General features: G+C 37.6%; 1 long non-coding RNA gene across 1 annotated transcript in view; it reads left to right on the forward strand.

The window, feature by feature from the left end:
* Positions 1-4,753, forward strand: part of LOC137646817 (uncharacterized) — a 17,164-nt gene extending 12,411 nt beyond the window's left edge. The window contains exon 3 of the long non-coding RNA XR_011045463.1: positions 3,138-4,753. This is a non-coding gene — a long non-coding RNA (uncharacterized lncRNA). The remainder of the gene's footprint in view (positions 1-3,137) is intronic.
* The last annotated feature ends 3,179 nt before the right edge of the window (positions 4,754-7,932 follow it).

The following is a 7,932-nucleotide window of genomic DNA, read 5'->3' on the forward strand; positions in this document are numbered from 1 at the left end:
AGCTTTTAATCCAATACTCCATTCATCATCATCTTCGCGCTTCTTAGTCCTCAACCAAGTAGGCCTGGGTCTTCCAACTTTTCTAGGGCCTTGTGGAGCCCAGGTGAACGTTTGGTGACCTAATCTCTCTTGAGCATGCCCAAACCATCTCCATCTACCCCTCATCATGATATCATCCACATATGTAATCCCTCTTCTAGTTTCATTTCTATTCCAGTCCTGCCATTTAATTCCCAATATCTTTTTGAGGGCTTTGTTCTCAAATCTATTGAATCTATTTGAGAGTTGTTTCATTGTCATATCATGACTCATGTCCATATAGTAACACCTATCTCACTAGACTGATCTATAGTCTGATAATTATATGTAATTTCAGTCGATTTGATTTCCAGATTTTACTTAACCTAGCCCTTAACTGATTTGCTTTATTTTATCTTTCACTAAACTCTAATTCTAAATACCCTGTATTGGAGATCATAGTTCCCAAATACTTGAATAATTCTACCTCATTAATCCTTTCTCCTTCCAATGATATTTCATCTTCCATTGCATACACCGTTCTCATCATCTCTGTCTTTCTTCTATTTATCTTCAGCCTAACCTTGTGTGATATTTCATGCATTCTGGTAAGCAAGCATTGTAAATCCTGTGGTGTTCTGCTAACAAGGACAGTATCATCAGCATACTCTAGGTCTGCAAAATTTATATCACCAATCCAGTCCAATCCTTCTCCAGCATCTCTTGACTGTTCTATGCATTATAAAATTCATGAGGAGGATAAACAGCATTGGTGACAACACATTCCCTTGGAGTACTCCGCTGTTCACTGGAAATTCATTTGATAAGACTCCATTAAAATTAACTTTGCACTTGCTATGGTCATGAACAGACTAAATCAAATTTACATATTTAAGAGGAACTCCATAATAACGCTGGACTCCATAAAATTGGCTGGTGTACACTATCAAAGGCTTCTTCATGATCCACAAATGCCATCAAAAGGAGATTTCTATATTCTAACCATTGCTGTACAACATGTCTCAAAATGAAAATTTGGTCAGTGCAATTTCTACCTTTTCTAAATCCTGCTTGTTCATCAATCTTACTCTCCGGGCTCTTTAGAGTAAGCATACAGTACTTTATATTTTAATAACAACTGACGTAAATGTTATGCCTCTGTAATTATTGCAATCAGTCAGGTCTCCTTTTTTTGCTATTTTCACCATCTCTCCTAACTCCCATTCATCAGGTTTTGCCTCTTCATGCCGCATTGTACAAAATAATCTTGCAATTATATATATATATATATATATATATATATATATATATATATATATATATACAGTATATACAATATATACAGTATATATGTATGCCTGGCTGGTGAACCTGTGTAAGTATATGAAATAGCTAGCATATTTTTAAAAGTGTCTTCCTCAAGGGGCTCTTGATCGGTAAGTTAGTTCAAACGTTACTGCTTCACTGATAGTAAGTCTTCTTTTGTTATGTTTGAAAATATGCTGGTGTGTGTAATTCAAATACCTTTATCTAATACTTAACTCTAGCTTAGCAAAATAGTTTTCCCCAAAGAACCACGTTCTGTGATCATTACCGCTAGCTTCTTATTACAAGGATAATTCGATACAAAAACAATTATTTCTCAATATAACGCAATAATAGCTTTACATATTGCCGCACTCATAAGTTTATTTATTGATTTAATCAGATATGTTATGGCATTAATGTATATTGCCAGGCACAGCGTTATTTTCTCAACGTCATAGATGCGAGGTAATTTTATATATTCACCGTCAGTTCTTGGTAGAGACAAACTGACAGACAATTCACTAGACAATCAAACTGACAGCGAAACATATTCCGTGTGTGCGCCATTAAATTATGTAATTACATTTCTGAGTATTAGAAATACAGAGATGTTAAACAGACAGACACAGACAAGCTGACAGGGTAGGAAAATATTGAGAGTGAGGGAGATAGAGACTGACTAACTTACAGGCAGCGAGCCTTTGAGAGAGAGAGAGAGAGAGAGAGAGAGAGAGAGACTTAACTTTCATATATTTGAACTTGTCTGTAAATTTATTTATAAGTCTTCATAATCTTTCCTGTCTATAATTCAACTAGTAGTATATAATATCCTTCCTTTTCGGTATTCACGTTTTCTTCAGGCCTGGTCAAGAAAAAGGCATTGATTTCCCCATGCCTATTGCCTCTGCTCTCAAAAACAAATCTTGATATCCCAAACCGAAGTTACATAACATGTATAAACAGCACAGCCCTGATCTATAATAGCAGCTGCATTCTGACCATCATGGCTAGCTCCTCAATCACAGCCGTTATCACCAGAGCACTGATTATAGTGAAATGCAAGGCAACCACTGATAATTAAAAGCCTAAGTCAAATTAACCTACAACTTCGGTAGACGCCGTAGTACGCCGCAAAGGCCCCCCCCCCTAACATGTGTGTGCCATTTATTAATCGTGTATGCAGGCGCCGTTTGAGCACCGCATGGGCAATGCAATTCTCCGTAACATTACTCAGTAACTGCATGAGAGGTAAAAACCCTCACCAGGCCGTACATGGTGCAGTTGGCATGGCATCATGCGGACCTGTGCGTGTTCTTACCTCTTTTGTTGCGACGCCCCCAAATCGCATACGGCTTCGTGCAACTTAATCAGGTCGGCAGACGCTCTGCAAGATATTGAATTCTTTAAAATCCTTGCGTTTCCGTACGACATTGGGCCTAGTTTGGCGGGCCACGCCAGACATCGCCAGCGATGCTATTACCTTTTGCTGCTCTTTCTGGCGGTTTCTTACGAACCCACACCGTAACTGCCCGTACCACAAAAGTGTAAACCTACTTTAATTTCTATATATTTTAGGACTTTTTATAGACATCAGCTACCATTTTCAGTCCTATATAAAGATCACTTCTTGCCTGGATGAATAAATTGCAAACTTGAATTAAGAAATCAAAACGGTAAACTTACATTACTACTTATATAAATTGCATTCATACTACTAGATAGTTCTCAATAAATTCACTTTATTTCAATATCTATCAGAAAGTATTTACCTCATGAAATTTAGAGTAACTATTTGATTTATTTTCTTTCAGAATAAAGTTAGAAGCTTTCTTCAATGGAACAAATGCATCGCAATGTTGCAAGCGAACCGTGGAATCTGTCTCTTCAAGCGAAGGAGTTTCCGGCATCAAAATTGTTTACAAGGGGATAATACGCAGTCTTTAAAAACATTTTATTAAAATATTTATCAGGAGTCTGTAAAGTACTCTGATGCTGGTTAATGAATTAGTTAAAGATTGTTCCTTATACACCTAGTTTTCAGTACTCAGAAATTTTCAATTTTAAGTAGTTTGTATAACGATGCTACAAATTACCTTGATACTGGTTTATCAGTTATAGAAATAATTATTCAAAGTACTGTAGTAGTATTTCCAGTTATCTATAAAATTTTGAATTTTGCTTTGTCTTTATAGTGAGATTTTGAATTACTTGATATTGTTAAATTGATTAGTTATAATGATAGTTCCTCAGAGTAACAGTATTTATAGTTTAACTTAAATTTTTACGTTTGTTTAAATTCTGGAAATTCATAGATGGTTCTTGCTAAATAGTTTCTTCATATTAAATACCTATTGTTCCAACACGAGTACAAACTCTTGTTTTCTGCATAGGAATATGACTTCATAGAAGGTGGAACACTGTTATTTAAACATTTATCTAGGTATCAACAACCATATAGGTTTTACCAATCGACTCCACAGAGTCCACTGTGATTTCAGCTGCACAACAGTTGGCGGAGATTGATCTCTGTCCCCGCTGAATGAAAACTAAATAATTTCATCTTATTCTTGGTCTCTTGTTTCTGATTGACGCTATAGCATGTCGGGGATATTGTCCTTTAGTCGGGAACTTTATTTTTGCAGGTGCAGATATCATTCTATTTAATCCCTTAGGTTGGCCAAGAGTGAAAGCTCTCTCTCGTCTTATTTTCTTTGAAGTCTTAGAATCAGATTCATCTATGTGGAATTTGTTTCCGTCTGTGTCTTTTCACTGATCCTTCCGGGTTTACTGACGGACACACATGAGCATCACGCCTCCTAGCGAATGCTGCTGATTCAACGTTTCAAGCTACTCTTATTGGAAGCTAGGTGCTTAGCAATCGCTTAGGGATTTGGTCTGGTGATCAAATTGTTTTGCCACGAGTACAGGCTTACCCCTAAGTTCGCACCTCAGCGCAATGGCAGACTTGCTTGTCCTCCCCATGGTACTGCTATAGGTAAGCGTTTCCCCAGCGCTCTTACCCCTCTGGGCGAGTTCACATGAGGACAGAGTTGTCCATCCTCATCCCTTTAAGTTAGCTGAGCCTTCAGGGACCTTGCCAGATGCTCTCACAAGAGCAAGAGGTTGTCTTCCCCTGGGAGCACATCTCCCTATGTAGCTTAGATGCGGCGACTTGTCGCAAATAGCCCAGTGAGGAAAGGAAATAAAGAAATGAATAAATGATGAGAATAAATTAACAAAATATCATTCCAAAAACAGTAAACCGCGTCAAAACAGATATGTAATATATAAACTATTAACGTCAAAAACAGATATGTCATGTATAAACTATAAAAAGACTCTTGTCAGCCTGGTCAACATAAAAACATTTGCTCCAACTTTGAACTTTTGAAGTTCTACTGATTCAACTACCCGATTAGGAAGATCATTCCACAACTTGGTAACAGCTGAAATAAAACTTCTAGAATACTGTGTAGTATTGAGCCTCATGATGGAGAAGGCCTGGCTATTAGAAATAACTGCCTGCCTAGTATTACGAACAGGATAGAATTGTCCAGGGAGATCTGAATGTAAAGGATGGTCAGAGTTATGAAAAATCTTATGCAACATGCATAATGAACTAATTGAACGACAGTGCCAGAGATTAATATCTAGATCAGGAATCAGCAGCTGAATACCAGACAGGAGAACAATAGTCAAAACAAGGTAGAATGAAAGAATTAAAACACTTTTTCAGAATAGATTGATCACCGAAAATCTTGTAAGACTTTCTCAATAAACCAATTTTTGTGCAATTGAAGAAGACACAGACCTAATGTGTTTCTCAAAAGTAAATTTGCGGTAGAGAATCACACCTAGAATTTTAAGAGTCATACAAATTTAAAGAAACATTATCAATACTGAGATCCGGATGTTGAGGAGCCACCGTCTTTGACCTACTTAAAATCATACTTTGAGTTTTGTTAGGATTCAACTTCATACCCCATAATTTGCACCATGCACTAATTCTAGCTAAATCTCTATTAAAGTATTCACCAACCCCAGATCTACATTCAGGGGATGGAATTGATGCAAAGAGAGTAGCACCATCTGCATATGCAACAAGCTTGTTTTCTAGGTCAAACCACATGTCATGTGTATATAGTATGAAAAGTAATAGGCCAAGAACACTATCCTGTCGAACACCGGATATCACATTCCTATACTCATTATGGTGCCCATCAGCAACAAATCTTTGAGATCTATTTCTTAAAAATTCAATAATGATGCTAAGAAACGACCCACCTTTTCCCAACTGTTTCAGTTTGAAAACAAGGGCCTTATGATTAATACAATACGGTCAAATGCAGCACTAAAATCAAGGTCAACCATATGCACTTCCTTACCACAATCAAAGGATTTCTGTACAGCGTTGGAGATTGTAAGAAGGGCATCACATGCTCCAAGGCCTTTACGAAAACCAAATTGCAAACTAGGGAGTAGATGATTACCTTCAGCAAACCTATTAAGACGTTTTGCCAGATGACATTAAAAAACTTTAGATAATTTGGGAGTTATGGAAATTGGGCGGTAATCAGTGGGACTTGAGCTACCACAAACACATTTACATAGAGGAGTAACATTACCAATTCTCCAACAAGTGCTAAAAGCTCCTCTTCTTGCTAACTTGCGCAAAATAACATAACTTTGGAGCTAAGAAATCTGCTGTCTTTATAAAAAACAAAGGAAAAATACCATTTGGGTCTACACCTCCATAAGCATCAAGGTCCATCAACAGAGCTTTTAATCTCACGAGATCGAAAAGCTAAACTGGTTAGTTTAGCCTCATGAAAACAGGAATGAGGAAGTTCAAGTTTTTCATTACTCTGTTTACTGTCAAAAACATCAGCCAAAAGGGTTGCCTTTTCCTTTAGACAGTGAGTGACTGAGCCACCTGGGTTAAGTAAAGGAGGAACTGCTACATCTACACCAAAGAGTGCAGAATTAAGGGTAGACCACCATTTATGTTCCTGAGTTGTACAAGAAAGGGTTTCTTTTATGGTTAAATTGTATTCCTTTTCAGTTGAGGCATAAACTCTCTGAGCAAAAGATCGAAGCTGAGTATAATTGTTCCAGGTCAAATCTGATCTGTTACCCTTCCAAAGATGACAGGCCTCCTGCTTCTCCAAATAAGCACGTCTAAAATCATCATTGAACCACGGTTTGTCCTTCACTCGGTACCTTAGCACACGAGAAGGGATACGCCTATCAATTATGTTGACTAGATTGTCATTCAAAAGGGACATCATCATCTACATACTATATAATTGGTCAAGCACAAAAGATCATGCAAAATCCCATTCCAGTCTGCTTGGGATTTCATATAAATTTTACAAGAGTATGATATATCAGGGACAGGCTGCTCAGTCCTCACTACTAATGAAATCAAGGCATGATCAGATGTCCCGACTGGAGAACCAACCTTACTAGTTATAACGACAGGGGAGTCAGTGTATACGAGGTCCAAGCAATTACCAGACCAGTGAGTAGCTTCATTTATGATTCGCTCACAGCAAATCATATGGAATATGGAAAGCAATTCCTTTTAGACCCAGAGTACCTCTTCAGGGTAAGAAAAGGTTCCTGAGTTTTTAGGACCATTTGAATCGGGGAGACGGAATTCAGTTTTTTTCGGGATATACAAATTATATTATATTTGTAATTTTTTCTCCATTCGTGACTGTACGATTATGATCGTTCATTCTAGATCGGGCACACTTCCCTAATAATAACAAACAACAAGAACCACTTGCCTACCCAGAGTATACAAACATGTCATGATGCATCTCTTCCCTAATCATCATTATTATTATTATTATTATTATTATTTGCCAAGCTACGACCCTAGTTGGAAAAGCAGAACGCTATAACCCCAGGGCCCCCACAGGGAAAAGAGGCCAGTGAGGAAAAGAAACAAGGAAAAATAAAATATTTTAAGAATAGTAACAACATTGAAATAAATATTTCCTATAATAACTAAAAACTTTTAACAAAGCAAGTGGAAAAGAATTGAGATAGAATAGTGTTCCCGAGTGTACTCTCAAGCAAAACAACTCTAACCAAAGACAGTAGGGGACCATTGTACAGAGGCTTTGGGACTGCCCAAGAATAGAGAACAAAGGTTAGATTTTGGAGTGTCCTTCTCCTAGAAGAGCTGCTTACCAAAACTCAAGTCTCTCTTCTACCCTTACCAAGAGGAAAATAGCCACTGAACAATTGCAGCGCTGTAGTCAACCCCTTGGGTGAAGAAGGAATGAGTTTGACAAGAAAATGCATGGTAGCTGATCGATCCCACCCTGGGACTTTGGTTTTTATTGAAAGCTGGATGCATAGAGGCTTCTTGTAAGAGCAATTATTCATACATCCACTGATGATAATTGAATGAAAAAAAAGAAAATGGTTTTCTTTTGTGAACAGGTAGTCTTTAAAGACCGGTCGGTAGGAGTTTTTGATAGATACTCTTACCGTGTCTTCTCTCCCATTGGGAAAGACAGATACTCTTACCGTCTTTTTTCTTCCTTTGGGAAAGATAGAGTCAGCCATTCCCTGAGGATCATCATCATCATC

Source organism: Palaemon carinicauda, chromosome 9 (genome assembly GCF_036898095.1).
Source record: "Palaemon carinicauda isolate YSFRI2023 chromosome 9, ASM3689809v2, whole genome shotgun sequence".
Lineage (NCBI taxonomy): Eukaryota > Metazoa > Arthropoda > Malacostraca > Decapoda > Palaemonidae > Palaemon > Palaemon carinicauda.